The 21,939-nt window shown below is 48.1% G+C and overlaps 1 long non-coding RNA gene across 1 annotated transcript in view; it reads right to left on the bottom strand.

The window, feature by feature from the left end:
* LOC140403400 (uncharacterized) overlaps positions 1 to 21,939 on the bottom strand; it is a 269,765-nt gene that overhangs the window by 224,764 nt on the left and 23,062 nt on the right. The window contains exon 4 of the long non-coding RNA XR_011938300.1: positions 18,011 to 18,201. This is a non-coding gene — a long non-coding RNA (uncharacterized lncRNA). The remainder of the gene's footprint in view (positions 1 to 18,010; positions 18,202 to 21,939) is intronic.

Raw genomic sequence — 21,939 nt, 5'->3', positions numbered from 1 at the left:
AGGATCCAAATGGCTGCTCCACCTCTCGTCCATCTTCGCTGTGCTGAAATCAAGGGTTATTTCTGATAATATTGATACTAATTTGGAAGGAGTGATGACCGCCAAGCAGAGTAACTGCAGAATTCTCTTCCGCAAAAGGCTGTGGGAGCAGAATCTTTGACTATTTTTAAGGCAGAGCGAGATAGATTCTTGATTAACGAGGGGGTGAAAGGTTATCGGGGGGGGGGGGGTGGCGGGAATGTGGGGTTGAGGTTACAGTCAGATCCGTCATGATCTCATTGAATGGCAGAGCAGGGCTCGAGGGGCCGAGTGGCCTCCTCCTGATCCTAATTTGTGTGTTTGTAGTTATGACCACAACAACTTATGTTTCTAGAGCCTTTAATACAACAAAGCTCAGTCCACACTGTCCCCATCAAACACTCCCAGGACAGGTACAGCACGGGGTTAGATACAGAGTAAAGCTCCCCTACACTGACCCCATCAAATACTCCCGGACAGGTACAGCACGGAGTTAGATACAGAGTAAAGCTCCCTCTACACTGTCCCCATCAACACTCCCAGGACAGGTACAGCACGGGGTTAGTTACAGAGTAAAGCTCCCTCTATACTGTCCCCATCAAACACTCCCAGGACAGGTACAGCACGGGGATTAGATCCAGAGTAAAGCTCCCTCTACACTGTCCCCATCAAACACTCCCAGGACAGGTACAGCACGGGGTTAGATACAGAGTAAAGCTCCCTCTACACTGTCCCCATCAAACACTCCCAGGACAGGTACAGCACGGGGTTAGATACAGAGTAAAGCTCCCTCTACACTGTCCCCATCAAACACTCCCAGGACAGGTACAGCACGGGGTTAGATACAGAGTAAAGCTCCCTCTACACTGTCCCCATCAAACACTCCCAGGACCGGAACAGCACGGGGTTAGATATATTTTAAAACCTCTTGAATGGTGAAGGTGTGCCTGGCCCTGCGCTACACCAAACATTTTGAGGACCTTAGAAATTTGTTTTGGCAAAAAGTGTAAAAAAATAAAACCGGCCAAATATCGTTATTTCTCTGAGGGAGGATTCGAGTGCACGTGTTACATTCTTCCACCCTTTTGTTCGAGCCGGAAAATGAGAATGGAGATAAACAGCCTACTTCAGGAAATTCCCCACTTCGGTGCAGAAGTAATTTGCTCGAGTTTCCCTCTTTTCCTCGTCTTTAATCAGAGAGAGAAGTGAGAGGTAGAAAAAGAAAAGCACATTTGGAAATCCCTGCCTAAGTGGCAGACTGGGACTTAATGTTTGGTTTGGTGACAGCTTTCGACACGCTGGGTGTGGAAGAGTCAGTGAGGGGTTGTTCGGAGGGAGCGCAGTCGATGGTGAACTGTCAGACAGATTCCAGATGGATGCCGATTTCATTTCCAAAACAGGAACTGAACAAGCCAACTCGTTGGAGGTGTGGAATGGCAGCTGGCAATTAATCAAGGAGAAGTGAGGACATGCATATCCATTTCCCACCTTTCGTAAGCTCAGGATGTCCCGGCACACGAGAGCTAATAAAGTGTCGTTGAAGCGTATTCCCTGTTGTGATGCTGGAAAATTCAAGCGGCCTTTTTCTGGACATGGCCAAGATCCCACATTGCGGCAACGTGATGGTGGCCAGATAGCCTCTTTCCCTGACATTACGTATTGACAAGGGGGAACCCCCCCTGCTCCCCTCCAAGCAGCTGCGTAGGGCAGCACGGCGGTCAGCAATTTATATGTAAACTATCAGAGCGCCAGGGACCCGTGTTCAATTCCGGCCTCGGGCGACTGTCTGTGCGGAGTCTGCATGTTCTCCCCCGTGTGTGCGTGGGTTTCCTCCGGGTGCTCTGGTTTCCTCCCACAGTCCAAAGATGTGCAGGTTAGGTGGATTGGCCACGCTAAATTGCCCCTCAGTGTGCAAAGATGTGTCGGTTAGCTGGGGTTACGGTAATAGGGCGGGAGTGGTGGGGCTAGGTCAGGTGTTTTTTCAGAGGGTCGGCGCTGGCTCGATGGGCCAAATGGCCTCCTTCTGCACTGTACGCATTCTATGGTTCTCTGGTTTCGCAGCCACCCGGGAGGGCAGACCAGACGGACACTTTCCTGCCATGCTCGGTGAGGCAACACTTCCAACAGTACAGCACTCCCTCAGTCCTGCCCTGGGAGGATCACCGTAGATCAATGGTGGGCTGTTTAGCACAGGGCTAAATCGCTGGCTTTGAAAGCAGACCAAGGCCAGCAGCACGGTTCAATTCCCGTAGCATCCTCCCTGAACAGGCGCCGGAATGTGGCGACTAGGGGCTTTTCACAGTAACTTCATTTGAAGCCTACTTGTGACAATAAGCGATTTTCATTTTTTTTTTCAACTGTCCTTCCACCAGGGATCTGAATGCCGCCCGCGAGACATTTCGTTGACCGCTTCCCAGGCCCCAGGCGTGCCTCCGTGCCGTTTCCTTAGCCTGTACCCATTTGAGGTTCACGGCAGCTCTATTAATACGCGAGCGATCGCGCACTTTTTATAACTCGCTATCGAATATCCGGTAGGCGTTGAACAAATTTAGTCTCACTGGCGTGGCCGTGGTGAGCAAAGGCCCACTCGGGCGGCCCACTCGCCCGCCTCGGTTGCCCATCAACCCGGCGTGGACTTCTCGTTTGGGGGGTGGGCCTCACGGCGGGGGATGGGTAACCCAGGTATCCCCAGCCCAGACGCCCAACACACCAGGTGGTACAATGACTGCCCGCGTGAGTGAGTTGCCAGCGGGGACACCCGGAAACGCAGTCCCTGAAGGTATAGGCCGAGGAGGATAAGTGGTGTGGGGGAGGGAAGGGAAACCCGGAGCAAAACACAAAAAAAAAACCCCAGAGACTGCGGAGGCCTGGAGCTGCAATTGGTTATTTTTTCTGCTTGCCCGGGCCACTCCTAATTGATATATATCTGCATTCGAGGAAATGAAGTATCAGATCTCCCGATTTGATGTTACACAATCGATTTTCACAGGGAACGATGATAAACTGCGTTTCTAAAGCGAGACTGAGAGCTGTGCAGTGTTTTAAAATGATATATCGCACCTTCAGCACCAGGCTGGCTACTGAGTCCTGATTAAAAAACATTTTCTCACTCCAGTTTTCTAAGCCTCCTGTGATGTATGTGTAATGATTCATGAACCTGCTCTTCAACGCAACACAAATGGAATTCTTCGATTCTGCGAACACAGCCAGATCAATTCGAATAGAGTTATTTAAAATTAGCTGTGGGTCACTCACCAACAAACTACACTCAGCGTTACAAATCGATAATAATCTGAATAGTTCTTTGGTGTAACCCGGAGCGATTCGATCCAGTGTTATTGCCCGGGTCCTCCACCCAACGGCTTGGAAAATAACAAATATCATCTATTTCTTTCTCATTTTCTTCAGAGGAAGTTTTTTTTTGATTTGAACAAGTAAAAGATCTTCTTATTTCCCCCCTCAAAACATTTTCTTTATCGGCGCGACAAATAAAAAAAGCAAAGAATTCGGACGACGCCCGGCTGGGAAGACGGAGCATCTGCTGACGGGCCCTTGCTGCATGGGCATCCCCTCCTGCGGCACAGTGAGGGGCCCACTCGTCTCCCGCGGTCGGGGGATGGTGAGTCCGAGCCCCGCTCCGGACATAAAATCCAGTCAGGTGCCGGTGGGGGTGGGAGCCACACTGTCAGCGGTGCCATCTTTGGGATTTTAATCCGAAGCTGATTTGCTCTCTCAGGTGGATGAGTAAGGTGCTGTTTCGAAGAAGGTTCAGGGGGAATTTTCCCCCGTTTGTCCCTGTGATGATATGTAAACTATCATTGATCGATATAACATAATAGCCAAACCTATTTGGTAAACATTTGTGCCTGTGTGTATAAATTGGTATTCTAGCTTCCGACCACAGGTGGTGTGGCGTCAGGAGAACATTACTGGAACACAGCTGCATGTGAGACAGGATGCATTTTAGCATCCGGCCACAGGTGGTGTGGCGACAGGAGAACGTTACTGGAACACAGCTGCGTGTGAGATAGGACGCATTGTAACATCTGGCCACAGGTGGCATGGTGACAGGAGAATGTCACTGGAAGACGCCCACATGGTGAGAGAGGATGTATTCTACCATCCGACCACAGGTGGCGTGGTGACAGGAGAATGTCACTGGAAGACGCCCACATGGTGAGAGAGGATGTATTCTAGCATCCGACCACAGGTGGCGTGGTGACAGGAGAACATTACTGGAACACAAACGTGACACAGAACTGAGCACAGGTGCAACCTAGACAGAAAGCAGAGTGACAGATCGAGCAGCTCCTGAGTCAACAATAATTATTAATAGTTAATCATAGTTGTTTGTATTTAGCCGTTGTGTCCAACTGTAATCTTAGTACAGTAAGAAGTCTTACAACATCAGGTTAAAGTCCAACAGATTTGTTTCAAACACTAGCTTTCAGAGCGCAGCTCCTTCCTCACGTTCTTCAGATTCACCTGAGGAAGGAGCAGTGCTCCGAAAGCTAGTGTTTGAAACAAACCTGTTGGACTTTAACCTGGTGTTGTAAGAATTCTTACTGTGCTCACCCCAGTCCAACGCCGGCATCTCCACATCATGGTAATCTTAGTAGACATAATAGAAATCCTTTCATGTTTTAGTTAGTTAACAAACAGTTTTGTTCATTTTCAAAGCTGGATGTTCTCTGATCACTTCCACTCTAAAGACCTCACCATCCGTGCATACAGAGAATATTACAGACCCGGCCAACACTCGACCCTCAATCGAGATCAGGATATACGGCCATCGTCACATTCCTGTTGTTCGGAGCTTATTTGTTTCCCATGTTGCCAGTGGCCGGATTTCTCCTCCGATGGAATCTTGTGATTCCACCGAAGGTGATAACAGCAGAAATGCACCCCCCCCCCCCCACCCCCCCTCCCCCCCGCCCACTCCGCTCCTTCCCCATCGGCGGGACTGAAAGATCTTACCAATGGCAAGCCACCTCTGCCGGCAGAAAGCACACGGTGAGGGTTGGGTGAGTGGAAAATCTGGCGACAGAACGTGAAAAGTGCTCCATTGGCGGAACGCACCTTGAAGCTGCCCAGGGTTCCGTAAAGTGATGTTCAAATGCAAACGTTTGTTGAAATTAGGGAAAGATGGTGGTCGTGTCACTGGGCTAGTAATCCAGAGGCCTGGGCTTTTGCCCTGGTGCCAAGGGTTCAAATCCCGAACACAGCTGTTGGTAGAGCTCAAATTCAACAATAATTAATCTGGTATATAAAGTTAGTCTCAGTGATGGTGACCGTAAAACTATCAATTGTTATCTAATCGCATCTGGTTCACTATTGCCCCTTTGGAGGAGGAAATCTGCCGTCCTTACCCAGTCTGGCCTACATGTGACTCCAGACCCCCAGCAATGTGGTTGACTCTTAACTGGGTCCACTCAGTTCGAGGGTAGTGAGGGATGCGGAACAAATGTTGGATCGAAACGAAAGAAATTAGACGAAAGAATTTTTAAAAATCGCTCCCCGTGTGATTTCTGCAGCCTCCTGCTGGAGAGATTAGTGAAAAGCAGGGGTACTTGTCAAAAAAAGGCAGAATGAAGGAAAAGCTGAGTGAACGGGTTTCTCCGTAGCTAACTGATGTACGGCCAATGGCAGATAGGAAAACCCCGCTTGGCCCAACCCAAACTGTCTGACAGGGCGGCAAAGACCTACGTAGCGAAGGATTACCAGACAGATTCCTGAGGTGGCGGGATTGACGCATGAGGAGAGAATGAGCCGGTTAGCATTGTGTTCGCTGGAGTTCAGAAGAATGAGGGAGATCTCACAGAAACCTATAAAATTCTAACAGGACTGGATGGGTGGATGCTGGAAGGATGTTCCCGCTGGCGGGGGAGTCCAGAACCAGGGGTCACAGTTTGAAGATAGGGGGTAAACCATTTAGGGTAGAGATGAGGAGAAATATCTTCACCCAGAGAGTGGTGGGCCTGTGGAATTCGCTATCACAGAAAGTAGCTGAGGCCAAATCGTTGTATGTTTTCAATAAGTAGTGAGAGATCACTCTTGGGACCATAGATCATAGAATTTACAGTGCAGAAGGAGGCCATTTGGCCCATCGAGTCTGCACCGGCTCTTTGGAAAGAGCACCCTACCCAAGCCCACACCTCCACCCTATCCCCATAACCCAGCAACCCCACGCAGCACTAAGGGCAGTTTTGGACACCAAGGGCAATTTAGCATGGCCAATCCACCTAACCTGCACATCTTTGTACTGTGGGAGGAAACTGGAGCACCCGGAGGAAACCCACGCACGCACGGGGGAGAACGTGCAGACTCCGCACAGACAGTGACCCAAGCCGGGAATCGAACCTGGGACCCTGGAGCTGTGAAGCAATTGTGCTAACCACTATGCCACCGTGCTGCCCCAAATGATGAAAGGGACCAAAGGACATGGAGGGAAAGCGGGATAAAGTTACCGAGTTGGGCGATCTGTCACGAATGAAATGAAAAATGAAATGAAAATCGCTTATTGTCACAAGTCGGCTTCAAATGAAGTTACTGTGAAAAGCCCCTAGTCGCCACATTCCGGCGCCTATTCGGGGAGGCCGGTACGGAAATTGAACCGTGCTGCTGGCCTGCATTGGTCTGTTTTCAAAGGCCAGCTATTTAGCCCAGTGTGCTAAACCAGCCCCAGCCCCGATAATGACGAATGGCGGAGCAGGGCCGAATGGCGTCCTACTGTTCCTATTTCCTATGTTTCCACCACGGTATGCACACCTCCCAATCCCACCCAAGCGTCAAGTGATCTCTCCCGAGCGGAAAAGGGGATAGGTTTATACAACAAAAAAAAAAACTCAAGGAAGGAAGGAAAAAATAAAATCTCGAAAATTCCTCACGCCTCTCGGAGTTTGGCTATCGTAACGAGGTCCAGGAGCCTATTGCGGAGCTAAGTAATTCGAAAGGTATCCTTTCTGACAAACTAAGGAATTTGCGTCCATTTAGATGGTGTGGGAGCGACAAAACAAGGCGCTCCAAATTGCTGGTAGTATCCTTCCAGACAAATAGTTCATATTCTTCATAACAACCCTCCCTCCTTCAGCCAAGCAATCAGCAGTGAGACTTCAGAGGTTTCTTGGCGTTGAATCAACATTAATAACAGATCTTGTGACTGGAAAGTGTTGACTGCATGCAGACAGTCAGTGATTTATGAAGGTGTTGCTGGATGAAGTACATCATGTGGAATAAATAAACATATTTTAAGCCTTTTTGGAAGTGCAGTAAACAGTTTGAGGATAGTAACAGATTTCAGGAGGGCATCAACAGACTGGAGAAAATGTGTAGACACATGGCAGAGGATGTTTAACACGCCGAAATGTGCTCTGATGTATTTGGGAAGGGGGGAGAGGCAAAAAGAAATAAATGTTTTAAACCACCAACCTTCCCATTGTACTCAATTCGGGCACTATATATTAGACAGGATGACAAGGTATTGGGGAATGTGAAGAGGAGATATACTGGGATACTACCGGCCATGGTGATACGGCATGTGCAGCACATAGAACATGCAGTGCAGAAGGAGGCCATTCGGCCCATCGAGTCTGCACCGACCCACTTCAGCCCTCACTTCCACCCTATTCCCCGAACCCAATAGCCCCTCCTAACATTTGTGGACACTAAGGGGCAATTTATCACGGCCAATCCACCTAACCTGCACATCTTTGGACTGTGGGAAGGAACCGGAGCACCCGGAGGAAACACACGGACACACGGGGCGAACGTGTAGACTCCACACAGACAGTGACCCAAGCCGGGAATCGAACCTGGGACCCTGGCGCTGTGAAGCCACAGTGCTAACCAATATGCTACCGTGCTGCTCGCTTGGTTAAACACAGAGTAAAGCTCCCTCGACACTGTCGCCATCAAGCACTTCCAGGACAGGTACAGCACGGGGTTAGATACAGAGTAAAGCTCCCGCTACACTGCCCCCATTAATCACTCCCAGGACATGCACAACACGGGGCTAGATACAGAGTAAAGCTCCCTCTACACTGTCCCCATCAAACACTCCCAGGACAGGTACAGCACAGGGTTAGATACAGAGTAAAGCTCCCTCTTCACTGTCCCCATCAAACACTCCCAGGACAGGTACAGCATGGGGTTAGACACAGAGTAAAGTTCCCTCTACACTGTCCCCATCAAACACTCCCAGGACAGGTACAGCATGTGGTTAGATACAGAGTAAAGCTCCCTCTACACTGTCCCCATCAAACACTCCCAGGACAGGTACAGCACGGGGTTAGATAGAGAGTAAAGCTCCCTCTACACTGTGGCCATCAAACACTCCCAGGACAGGTACAGCATGGGGTTAGACACAGAGTAAAGTTCCCTCTACACTGTTCCATCAAACACTCCCAGGGCAGGCACAGTTAAGAAGAGTTCAGGAAGAAAGTAAACCAAAGTAACACATAGTCAAAAGTTGCTCAAGAGCCGATCCAGTTCAACTTAGTGTCCTGAGTAAAGCTCAGGCTTGGCGGGACCCATTGTAGAGTTCTTGGTGGGCACTCTGGGCCAGATCCAGATCAGCATATTGTTATGTCACCTTGGGCGAGTACACGGTCAATTCCAGCCCCACGTGCCACAACACAAGTGAATTAGCCAACCAGTTTTATGAAAATACCCAAAGTCTTTGGCCTTTGGTTCCTCGATGATCACAGTCACTAGGTTTGTAAGTTGAAACACGATTACTGTTTATTTATAACTAGAACAAATATGAAATATGCAGTAAACAGAGCAGCTTAATGTCGAGCTAATACCTGACTCGCCTATAATTTCCCCACCCTCCACCCACGCACACAAGACAGACAAACACAGAAGGGAGGCAAGAGGTGGAAAAATAATAAGGATTAAGGTGAAAAGATAAAAGTCCTTGCTTCAGATGATGAGTCCTTTAGTGCACTTTCTTCACAGTATGTGTGGAGGTTAAAGTCTCTGGTCTATGGCTTGTAATGATCTTTCTTGTAGCTCAGCAATTAATCATACTCATAGCTTTTCCAGGAAAGGCCTCTGACTTCAAAATAGCCTGTTCTTAGAGAGCTATCAGATTCTGGTCTCTGCTTCACATCATATGTTTTGTAGAGAGAGAATCTGTTTCGGTGAGAATTAGTTGGATATTATTGGGGTGAGTTGGTTAGATTCCTCCATCCAGCCCGAAGTCAGAAGTGAAATGAGCAAACCAGCCTTGCGACTCTGAGGCACATGTCAGTGGGACTAGAATCAATCACCACTGGCCACCGGGCATGGCACAGACATTTGAGCCACTTCATTGGGCAGCATGGCAGCACAAGTGGATAGCACTGTGGCTTCACAGCTCCAGGGTCCCAGGTTCGATTCCCCGCTGGGTCACTGTCGGTGCGGAGTCTGCACGTTCTCCCCGTGTCTGCGTGGGTTTCCTCCCACAGTCCAAAGACGGGCAGGTTAGGTAGATTGGCCATGAGAAATTGCCCTTAGTGACCAAAAAGGTTAGGAGGGGTTATTGGGTTCGGGGACTAGGGTGGAAGTGAGGGTTTAAGTGGGTTGGTGCAGACTCGATGGGCTGAATGGCCTCCTTCTGCACTGTATGTTCTATGTTCTATTGCCCACCAGACAAGTCCATCAAAGCGAGTCATCACTGCTGTCCCCTACTGCTGCAAACCTCTACTTGAATTTAAAGGCACAGGCCACCTACAAGCTGCTCTGCCTTAAAGATACAGGCTGCGTTAAAGTCACAGGTCCATTAACCATCCATGGAACAAAATGCTAATCGCACAAATAAAAGAAAGAGGAGATAAAGGAATAAAGAGGAAACCAACAGGAGGGCTTTTACAATATTTATATGAGCCATTAGGCTCATTGAGTATTTGTGTAGGAAAACATTCTGTACATTATCAAAGGCAGACTTTGGGGAAATTGCCCTGCTTGTCACTAAAAATTGAGTTTTAGCTTGAACATAACCATAGGAGACGTAGTCCAACTTTGAAACTGGTATTTTTTATTCATTCATGGGCTGTGTGTGTGTTGCTGAAATCTATTGCCCGTTCCTAGTTGCCCACGAGAAGGTGGCGGTGAGCTGTCTTCTTGAGCCGCTGCAGTCCATGAGGTGTAGGTACACCCCCAGCGCTGTTAGGGAGGGAGTTCCAGGATTTTGACCCAGCGACAGTGAAGGAACGGCCGATATATTTCCAAGTCAGGATGGTGAGTGACTTGGAGGGGAACCTCCAGCTGGTGCTGTCGCCAGGTATCCTGCTCTTGCCCTTGTAGAGGGTAGAGGTTGTGTTGAAGGAAACTTGGTGAGTTGCTGCAGTGCATCTTGTAGATGGTGCACACGGGCGCCACCGTGCATGCATGGTGGGTGGTGTGATGCATGGAGTGCTGATCGAGTGGACTGCTTTGTCCTGGATGGTGTTGAGCTTCTTGAGTACTGTTGGAGCTGCACTCACCCAAGTGGAGAGTATTCCATCACACTCCTGACTTGTGCCTTGTGAATAATACAAAAACATTTAACTGACACAAGTTAAGTTCAATATCATCCAGGTCTTTGAGCGTGGTTGTTCAAAGATCATTTTGCAATAAAACCTTCTGTGCTAAGGCTTCATCAGCAATTAGATGCGTAAAACCTGTGGGTTGGCTGCCCCTGGAAGATGTGTGCTTGTGCCTCAGACAGTTTTCATCAGCATGGGATCCCATGAATGCTACCTTGGCCTTGGTTGGAACATCTTAATGGAACAAAGCAATGTCACCTCTTTCTTACCATCCGTGTGGGAGAAACTGCTCAAATAATGAAAGATCAGTTTGGAGGATGTTTCTAGAATGGGTAGAGGCTGTCGCTGGTGGGGAAACCCTGATCCAGGAACAAAATGGGAATCCGTGTTAACATGGTACCTGGATGTGCACCCGAGGTGCTGTGACCCGCAAGGCTGCAGAGCAGGCGCTGGAAGGTGAGGTTAGAATAGACAGCTAGATTATTTTACAGCGGGATTCCTCGTCCATTCACGGCAGCGGGATTAGGTGGCCCTGCTGCAATGGGCGGGAGATTTGGCTCAGCGCCAGATACTCCGTCCTCGCTCGTAGCGATAATGGGGCAGACTCATAATGGAGAATCCCAACCTTATTTTCTCTTTGAATCACCCATCTCTGTCCCTATGGTTCTATTAACAAGCTTAATTAGCAGAGAGGTGGGGAGAAACCTTCTGATATCAGTGTCACTCAGAATGCCTATGACGTGTCTGGCAGCAACGCTCCAGTCATTATGCTGCGTGGGACAGTTCCTGATGGACTATCTGGTCTTTTCCTTCCAGCCAATGTCACATATTTGGCAATATGCAGTCAGTACTGATGGCGATAGTGGACGGTGTTGTGTTTTGAAAATGTGCATTTTGTCCTCTTGAGGCTACCATGCGCACATGTACCAGCAGAGGGGGTCTGCTTAGAAGAGGTGATAAAGGATGTTTAACAGCTCACACCACTCTAAGCAAAATGACTCTGGCTCACTGAACACATAACAGTTACTGTTCCAAGAATATCACAGTCTGTAGTAATGGTTGCTTGTGGGGGGTGAGGGGGGGTGGCTGGCAGTCTCTCTCTTTCTCTCACTGTCACTCTCTCACACTCTCTCACTCTCTCATTCTTTCACGCTCACTCTCTCACCCTCGCACCCTCACACTCTCAGACTCACTCTCTCACTCACACACACACTCTGTTTTTGCCTCCATAGGAATGGTAGTCTTTTTGTCAATGTGCCTAGGTGCTCTTTGATCTGCGTGTGGTGCGTGTTTAGCTATGGCACTGTGCCTACTGTTAGGAATGGGTTAACAGACCTTCCAATTAAATGCTAATTTGACGTCAATTATCTAATAGAAGTCACTGAGATAGAGAACATAGAACATACAGTGCAGAAGGAGGCCATTTGGCCCATCGAGTCTGCACCAACCCACTTTAAGCCCTCACTTCCACCCAATCTGCGTAACCCAATAACCCCGTCTAACCTTTTTTGGACACTAAGGGCAATTTAGCGCGGCCAATCCACCTAACCTGCATGTCTTTGGAGGAAACCGGAGCACCTGGAGGAAACCCACGCAGACACGGGGAGAACGTGCAGACTCTGCACAGACAGTGACCCAGCGGGGAATCGAACCTGGGACCCTGGCGCTGTGAAGCCACAGTGCTATCCACTGTGCTACCGTGCGGCCCAATATAATATAAAGGGGTTACAGGTGGCACTATTTGTTGGTGGAGGTTTGTGTGTGAAGTTGGATTGAAGAAATCAAGGTGTTTTGTGGAGAAAATAATGTACAAAATGCGATTAACTTATCGTCGCTGCGTTGGGAATGAGCACTCTGATGGTGCAAAATGATAAGCACCAACCAAGTATTCTTCAATCCTTAATCTTCTTATGAGAAAACAGAAACCAGTTGTGGTGACATTCGCGTTTATAAATTTTGTTACCTTCACTTTCACGCGCAGATCTGACAATAATCCTCTGAAGGATTGCTCCTGTGCTGAGCTTGTCAAAGATGCTGATTCTTAATTGCTGTGAATTCTGAACCAAATGGTGCTATTTTTGTTCTTCCATCACTGTCAACAGAGTATATGGAATGAATGATTGGAATCAGTTCCGAGAACTAGATGCTATCTATATAAATTAATTTCCCATCTGACACCAGGCAGATGCAAGTTGGCTCCCTTTCTGCAAATCCAGACTTACAGAACAGAGCCAGGCCATTCAGCTGGACAGATACTATGCTGGTGCTTATGTCCTCCTATCCCTCTTCATCCACCTCCACAATCCCATCATTCAGTTCCTTCCTCCTTCATGTGCTTTTGTTTTGGTCACTCGCGCGATGTGGGTATCGTTGGCTCGGCCAGCATTTGTTGCCCGTCCCTAATTGCCCCATGAGAAGGCAGTGGTGAGACGCCCTCTTGAAACGATGCAGTCTTTGAGGTGTAGGTGCACCCGCCGCGCTGTTAGGGAGGGGGTTCTAGTGTTTTGATCCAGCGACAGGGAAGGTACGGCCAATATATTTCCAAGTCAGGGTGGCGAGTGAGTTGGAGGAGGACCTCCAGGTGATGGGATTCCCATGTGTCTTCAGCTCTTGTCCTTCCAGATGTCAGCGGACATGGGGTTGGAAGGTGTTGTCGAAGGACCATTGACGAGTTCCTGCAGTGCATCTTGCAGGGGGCACACGTGGCTGCCATTGTGTGTCGGTGGTGGAGGGAGTGAAGGTTTGTGGAAGGTGTGCCAATCAAGCGGAGCCGCTTTGTCCTGGATGGTGTCGAGCTCCTTGAGTGTTGTTGGAGCTGCACTCGTCCAGGCAAGCGGAGAGTATTCCATCACACTCCTGACTTGTGCCTTGTAGATGGTGGGCAGGCTTTGGGGAGTTAGGAGGTGAGTTACTCATGTAGCATTCACAGAAACATAGAAAATAGGACAGGAGGAGGCCATTCAGCCCTTCGAGCCTGCTCCGCCATTCATTATGGTCATGGCTGATCATCCAACTCAGTAATTTGTTCCCACTTTTCCCCCATATCTTTTGATCCTTTTCACCCCAAGTGCTGTATCTAACTCCGTCTTGAAAACATGCAATGTTTTGACCTCAACTGCTTTCTGTGCAAAGGATTCACCACTCACTGGGTGAAGAAATTCCTCCTCATCTCAGTCCTAAATGGTTTACCCCGTATCCTCAGACTGTGACCCCTGGTTCTGGACACACCCACCATCGGGGACATCCTTCCTGCATCTACCCTGTCTAATCCTGTTAGAATTTTATAGGTTTCTATGAGATCCCCCCTCATTCTTCTGAACTCCAGTGAATACAATCCTAACCGACTCAATCTCTTCTCATACGTCCGTCCCGCCATCCCAGGAATCAGCCTGGTAAACCTTCGCTGCACTCCCTCTAGAGCAAGAACATCCTTCCTCAGATAAGGAGCCCAAAACTGCACACAATACATAGAACATAGAACAATACAGCGAGTACAGGCCCTTCGGCCCACGATGTTGCACCGAAACAAAAGCCATCTAACCAACACTATACCATTTTCATCCATATGTTTATCCAATAAACTTTTAAATGCCCTCAATGTTGGTGAGTTCACTACTGTAGCAGGTAGGGCATTCCACGGCCTCACTACTCTTTGCGTAAAGAACCTACCTCTGACCTCTGTCCTATATCTATTACCCCTCAGTTTAAGGCTATGTCCCCTCGTGCTAGCCATTTCCATCCGCGGGAGAAGGCTCTCACTGTCCACCCTATCTAACCCTCTGATCATTTTGTATGCCTCTATTAAGTCTCCTCTTAACCTTCTTCTCTCTAACGAAAACAACCTCAAGTCCATCAGCCTTTCCTCATAAGATTTTCCCTCCATACCAGGCAACGTCCTGGTAAATCTCCTCTGCACCCGTTCCAAAGCCTCCACGTCCTTCCTATAATGCGGTGACCAGAACTGTACGCAATACTCCAAATGCGGCCGTACCAGAGTTCTGTACAGCTGCAACATGACCTCCCGACTCCGGAACTCAATCCCTCTACCAATAAAGGCCAACACTCCATAGGCCTTCTTCACCACCCTATCAACCTGGGTGGCAACTTTCAGGGATCTATGTACATGGACACCTAGATCCCTCTGCTCATCCACACTTTCAAGAACTTTTCCATTAGCCAAATATTCCACATTCCTGTTTTTCCTTCCAAAGTGAATCACCTCACACTTCTCTACATTAAACTCCATTTGCCACCTCTCAGCCCAGCACTGCAGCTTATCTATATCCCTCTGTAACCTGCTACTTCCTTCCACACTATCGACAACACCACCGACTTTAGTATCGTCTGCAAATTTACTCACCCACCCTTCTGCGCCTTCCTCTAGGTCATTGATAAAAATGACAAACAGCAACGGCCCCAGAACAGATCCTTGTGGTACTCCACTTGTGACAGAACTCCATTCTGAACATTTCCCATCAACCACCACCCTCTGTCTTCTTTCAGCTAGCCAATTTCTGATCCACATCTCTAAATCACCCTCAATCCCCAGCCTCCGTATTTTCTGCAATAGCCTACCGTGGGGAACCTTATCAAACGCTTTGCTGAAATCCATATACACCACATCAACTGCTCTACCCTCGTCTACCTGTTCAGTCACCTTCTCAAAGAACTCGATAAGGTTTGTGAGGCATGACCTACCCTTCACAAAGCCATGCTGACTATCCCTGATCATATTATTCCTATCTAGATGATTATAAATCTTGTCTCTTATAATCCCCTCCAAGACTTTACCCACTACAGACGTGAGGCTCACCAGTCTATAGTTGCCGGGGTTGTCTCTGCTCCCCTTTTTGAACAAAGGGACCACATTTGCTATCCTCCAGTCCTCTGGCACTATTCCTGTATCCAATGATGACATAAAAATCAAAGCCAATGGTCCAGCAATCTCTTCCCTGGCCTCCCAGAGAATCCTAGGATAAATCCCATCAGGTCCCGGGGACTTATCTATTTTCAGCCTGTCCAGAATTGCCAACACCTCTTCCCTACGTACCTCAATGCCATCTAATCTATTTACCTGGAGCTCAGCATTCTCCTCCACAACATTATCTTTTTCCTGAGTGAATACTGATGAAAAATATTCATTTAGTATCTCGCCTATCTCTTCAGACTCTACACACAACTTCCCATCCCTGTCCTTGACTGGACCTACTCTGTCCCTAGTCATTCGCTTATTCCTGACATACCTATAGAAAGCTTTTGGGTTTTCCTTGATCCTTCCTGCCAAATACTTCTCATGTCCCCTCCTTGCTCGTCTTAGCTCTCTCTTTAGATCCTTCCTCGCTACCTTGTAACTATCCATCGCCCCAACTGAAACTTCACACCTCATCTTCACATAGGCCTCCTTCTTCCTCTTAACAAGAGATTCCACTTCTTTGGTAAACCACGGTTCCCTCGCTCGGCACCTTCCTCCCTGCCTGACCGGTACATACTTATCAAGAACACGCAGTAGCTGATGCTTGAACAAGCTCCACTTATCCAGTGTGTCCAAAACTTGCAGCCTACTTCTCCACCTTATCCCCCCCAAGTCACGTCTAATGGCATCATAATTTCCCTTCCCCCAGCTATAACTCTTGCCCTGCGGTGTATACTTATCCCTTTCCATCCTTAACGTAAACGTCACCGAATTGTGGTCACTGTCCCCAAAGTGCTCACCTACCTCCAAATCCAACACCTGGCCTGGTTCATTACCCAAAACCAAATCCAATGTGGCCTCGCCTCTTGTTGGCCTGTCAACAAACTGTGTCAGGAAACCCTCCTGCACACACTGAACAAAAAACGACCCATCTAATGTACTCGAACTATATCTTTTCCAGTCAATATTTGGAAAGTTAAAGTCTCCCATAATAACTACCCTATTACTTTCGCTCTTATCCAGGATCATCCTCGCCATCCTTTCCTCTACATCCCTAGAACTATTTGGAGGCCTATAGAAAACTCCCAACAGGGTGACCTCTCCTTTCCTGTTTCTAACCTCAGCCCATACTACCTCGGAAGATGAGTCCCCATCTAGCATCCTCTCCGCCACCGTAATACTGCTCTTGACTAGCAGCGCCACACCTCCCCCTCTTTTGCCTCCTTCTCTGAGCTTACTAAAACACCTAAACCCCGGAACCTGCAACATCCATTCCTGTCCCTGCTCTATCCATGTCTCCGAAATGGCCACAACATCGAAGTCCCAGGTACCAACCCATGCTGCCAGTTCCCCTACCTTATTTCGTATACTCCTGGCATTGAAGTAGACACACTTCAAACCACCTACCTGAACACTGGCCCCCTCCTGCGACGTCAAATCTGAGCTCCTGACCTCTATACTCTCATTCTCCCTTACCCTAAAACTACAATCCAGGTTCCCATGCCCCTGCTGCATTAGTTTAAACCCCCCCAAAGAGCACTAACAAATCTCCCCCCCAGGATATTTGTGCCCCGCAGGTTCAGATGTAGACCATCCTGTCTGTAGAGGTCCCACCTTCCCCAGGAAGAGCCCCAGTTATCCAGAAATCTGAATCCCTCCCGCCTGCACCATCCCTGTAGCCACGTGTTTAATTGCTCTCTCTCCCTATTCCTCATCTCACTATCACGTGGCACGGGCAACAACCCAGAGATAACAACTCTGTTTGTTCTAGTTCTGAGCTTCCATCCTAGCTCCCTGAAAGCCTGCCTGACATCCTTATCCCCTTTCCTACCTATGTCGTTAGTGCCAATGTGGACCACGACTTGGGGCTGCTCCCCCTCCCCCTTAAGGACCCGGAAAACACGATCCGAGACATCACGTACCCTTGCACCTGGGAGGCAACATACCAAACGTGAGTCTCTCACGCTCCCACAAAATCTCCTATCTGTGCCCCTGACTATAGAGTCCCCAATTACTAATGCTCTGCTCCTCTCCCCCCTTCCCTTCTGAGCAACAGGGACAGACTCTGTGCCAGAGGTCTGTACCCCATGGCTTACCCCTGGTAAGTCCCCCCCCCACAAGTATCCAAAGCGGTATACTTGTTTCTCAGGGGAACGACCGCAGGGGATCCCTGCACTGACTGCTTTTTCCCCGTCCCTCTTACAGTTACCCATCTATCTCCAATCTTTGGTGTAACTAATTCCCTGAAGCTGCTATCTATGACCCCCTCTGCCTCCCGAATGATCCGAAGTTCTTCCAACTCCAGCTCCAGTTCCCTAACTCGGTCTTGGAGGAGCTGGAGATGGCAGCACTTCCTGCAGGTAAAATCAGCAGGGACACTAACGGCATCCCTCACCTCAAACATCCTGCAGGAGGAACATTGCACTCCCTTCCCTGCCATTGAATACCCGAGGTGTGGCCTCACCAAGGCCCTGTCTAACTGCAGCAAGACATCCCTGTACTCGAATCCTCTCACTATGAAGGCCAACATACCATTTGCCTTCTTTACCGCCTGCTGCACGCACATGCTTACTTTCAGTGACTGGTGTACGAGAACACCCAGGTGTTGCTGCACATTCCCCTCCCTCAATCTATGGCCATTCAGATTGACGTGGACGGACTTCTGGTTTGAAGGTCACCAATTATTTCTGGGGTTGCTGGTGGCCATCTTGTGTGAGGCCTGGTTGTAGTCGGTGGCCATGTTGCGTGGGGGACGATCATGATCTAGAAAATGGAGGAGTGTGTGTCAGAAATACTGCCCCTACAATATCTGTCGTTTCTAACATTGCACTATATATGTATTTCATGTATATATATATATATGTTCAACTTAAACATTATACATTGGCTTCTAATTTCCGCTCTGTTTAGCAACTTAAGTCCCGGGTTTGGTCAGTTTTAACAACTTTTTTATCAAAATGTTTTTATTGACGTTTTTCAAATTTACGGAGTGGTACGTTTAATGGATGATGTGTCTGGTATTTACATGTTGTACAAATTCTTATTTATATACTTAAGGCTGGCAGACCGAGAGAAGATTGAGTACACCATCCGAGGGTTGGCAGAGGGCTTCCACAAAGTGTGGGGTCATTCGGAGGCCTGTTCCAAGGCCCGTTCGAGGGCAACAGCGCCTGGGGAGAGAGGGGGAGACGGGGGAGAGCGGACAGGAACGCGTACAATGAGGGGGTACAAAGGGGGAAGGAGGGAGGAGGTGAGTAGGGAACCCAAGGGCGGCACACAGAGAAACATGGGGGAAAAAGGGAGGAGGGGAGGGAAGGAGGCAGGAAGCTCCCCCCCCCCCCCCCACCCCCCGAACCCATGCCAATAAAGGAAATAAAGTGAAAAGAAGATTTTTATTTTAAACTTTGGTTTGTTATGAGGCGGTCTTATTCCATTAAAGGAACTACAATGGATAGAATGTGGTGATCACTCGCTAACGAGTATCATTGTCCACTGAACACACTCAGTGTTTCTGATCACGGGCTCTGTGGGTCCTCACGTGGATGATGCAGCCAATCCTAGAGCTGCATCTTCAATCACTCACTTTGCCAGGTGTATCCAAAAGGTGGGATAGGTCCTTGGACGCTAAGTCTCAGGTATTCCTTTCTTAGGGTTCCATTTCCGGGCCTCCTCTTGCCGTCGGGTGGTCTCGAAGAATAGTGTTCCGTCAGTCAGGAGGTTCCTCCAAGTAGGTCTCTTCTGAGCAAGGCTCTCCCAGGCATTGGCGTCTATGTTCCCTTTCTTGAGGTAAGCCTACAAGGTGCCTTTGAAGAGCTTCCCTTGTCCTTTTCTTGTTCCATAAGACCCTAAGACTATAAGACATAGGAGCAGAATTAGACCACTTGGCCCATCGAGTCTGCTCCGCCATTCAATCATGGCTGATATATTTCTCATACCCATTCTCCTGCCTTCTCCCCATAACCCCTGATCCTCTTGTTCGGGATCCTTCCTTGAGCTGGGTGAAGAAGCTTTGCTTTGGCAGTCAGGACTCTGACAGCTTAAACATATGGGCGGCCTAGCGGAGTTGGTTTTGGATGATTATGGCCTTGATATTGGTGCTATTGACTCCTTCAAGGACATTAATGTTAACACGCTTGTCCTCCCAGCTGATTCAGAGTTAAAGTACATTTGGATTTTGCAATGTATTTTAAGCTGTATTGTTTACGAGTCTCCCTGATATAATGTTCATCCTTACAAGCCTCAGTGATTACTTCAAATGCTTTAACACTAACACTGCATTAGTTGACATACACAAGCTTCCTGTCAGCTAATATGAACTATCTCTCTGACAGGTATTGCAGAATCCAGTGCAGATTCAAAATCTGTAGTCAGGCTTCACCTCCGCAAGTCCTTGAACTTCTTATGATGCGTCGACGCCGGCACAGGGATCATGAGAGAAGAGTCAGGCGTATCTCTGCCTGGCGAGGAATTACCCACCCATAATAGTGTACAAAGGACAGCGTATGAAATGGTCTCAGACGAGATGTGTGCCAGGAGACTGCGCTTCAGCAAGGAAGCAATGGTATTTTATGAAATGTTGAAGGAAGACCTGAAGCTGAACTCTAACTGCCGCTCTGGCTTAACAGTGGAAATAAAACTCACGACGGAGCTGAATCGTTTCGCGTCCGGGTCCTTTCAACATGGCATTAGTGACATATGTAACATTTCACCGAATGCTGCGAGGATCTGCATTCACCAAGTAATGAATGCAATTGATTGTTAGTCTTCGGGGCTTATTTTCTTTGACACATCCCCTGTGAAGATGAAGGCGGGCTCCATCGCATTCTACAGGATTGCTGGTTTCTCAACAGTAATCGGGGCTGTCAATGGAACACATATTGCATTGAAGGCACCAAGAAGTGACACTGTTTCATTCATCAACAGGAAGGGGTTCCATTTTTTAATGTGATGATAGAATGTGATGCACAAGTCAGGATCCTCACTGTAAATGCAAACAACCGGGGAACTGCCCATGACTATTTATCCTTGAAAGCTCAATGTTACACCGGCCCATGACAACACCACCAGGAATTAAAGGATGGTTACTGGGTGATAAGAGATACCTATTGAGAATGTGGCTTTGGACACCATTCCGGAGGATCAGCAATGAAGATCAGGAATGGTACAACTGTGCGCACGTCAGGTAGTGGAGAGGACAATTGGAGTTTTGAAATCATGTTTTCGATGTCTGGGCAGGTCAGGGGGCAAGTTACAATGTGCACCAGAGACAGTCTCAAAGATTGTTAGTGTGTTGTGCATCGCACTACTTTGCCATTCAGCACGGACGGAGCATTCACCCGGAAGATGTCTTGTCATCAGAAATGGATGGGCTGGAGGAAGGTGGTGTGGAGCCTGATGCAGGCCTACCTCAGGGTGCAGGTCTGCAAGCCCAGGCTCCTTGTGACACGAGGGCCGTTCAGGATCGCCAGGCAGCTGCTGCTTTCGGACGTTAAGCTTGTTAAATTAACACTTTGGTAAATCAAAACGTTTCCTTGCCCCCTTCTCTCCCCTTGACCCCGCTTCGCTCCCCTCCACTTTACAAATAGACAGAACCGTTGTGTTTTTGTGGAAACATGTATTTCATTGACCGTTGTGTTTAAGTGAGAAAATACATTTTATTCCCAAACATCTGTAAAGGTTGAGGTTGTGTTATGTCATTGTTCAGCTGATAAAGTTAAACGTTAAGTTAAATGCAAACTGGTTTCAAAGCTTTGTATTTAGAAAATTATTTTTGTTAATAAATGTTCCCATTAAAATTTACAAGCTTCTACAAATGCCTCCCTGAAACAGCGAAACACGTTTATTAATGAGGTCATTATAAATGAATAAATGAAGTAAACAAGGCAGGAGAAGTGCCACAGCGGCACAGTGGTTAGCACTGCTGCCTCACAACACCAGGGACCCGTGTTCAATGCAGCTTGGGTGACTGTGTGGTGTTTGCACGTTCTCTCCGTGTCTGCACATGTTTAAAATCTATTGACCGTAATCTAAATTAAAACATACAAACATTTTTAAGCATGCCCCACTTAAGATTATACAACAATATAGTGCAGATTTATATAGTCTCACAGATTTGAAACAAATAGCCAAACATGTGTTCACTCATAAATAATCACCTTTAGTCATAAAAAATATCAAAATTACTTTACAAGAATCAACAACAATAAGCCTGTTTCAAAGAAAGAGCAAACAAAGCCTGTTAAAAAACTTCTGTATGCCTTTAAAATAGTTGTTAAAAACGTTGCCTGTTGTGTTCAATTCAAATCTGTTTAAATGCCTGCCCTCAATGGGCGTTCCCAAGCTGGCCTGTCCTCAATGGGTGTTCCCAAGCTGACCTGCCCTCAATGGGTGTTCCCAAGCTGACCTGCCCTCAATGGGTGTTCCCAAGCTGACCTGCCCTCAATGGGTGTTCCCAAGCTGACCTGCCCTCAATGGGCGTTCCCAAGCTGACCTGCCCTCAAT

The sequence above is a fragment of the Scyliorhinus torazame genome, chromosome 27, assembly GCF_047496885.1.
Source record: "Scyliorhinus torazame isolate Kashiwa2021f chromosome 27, sScyTor2.1, whole genome shotgun sequence".
NCBI classification, from domain to species: Eukaryota; Metazoa; Chordata; class Chondrichthyes; order Carcharhiniformes; family Scyliorhinidae; genus Scyliorhinus; species Scyliorhinus torazame.
Note: the sequence above shows the minus strand (reverse complement) of the source record. Positions and strands in the feature narration are given on the sequence as shown.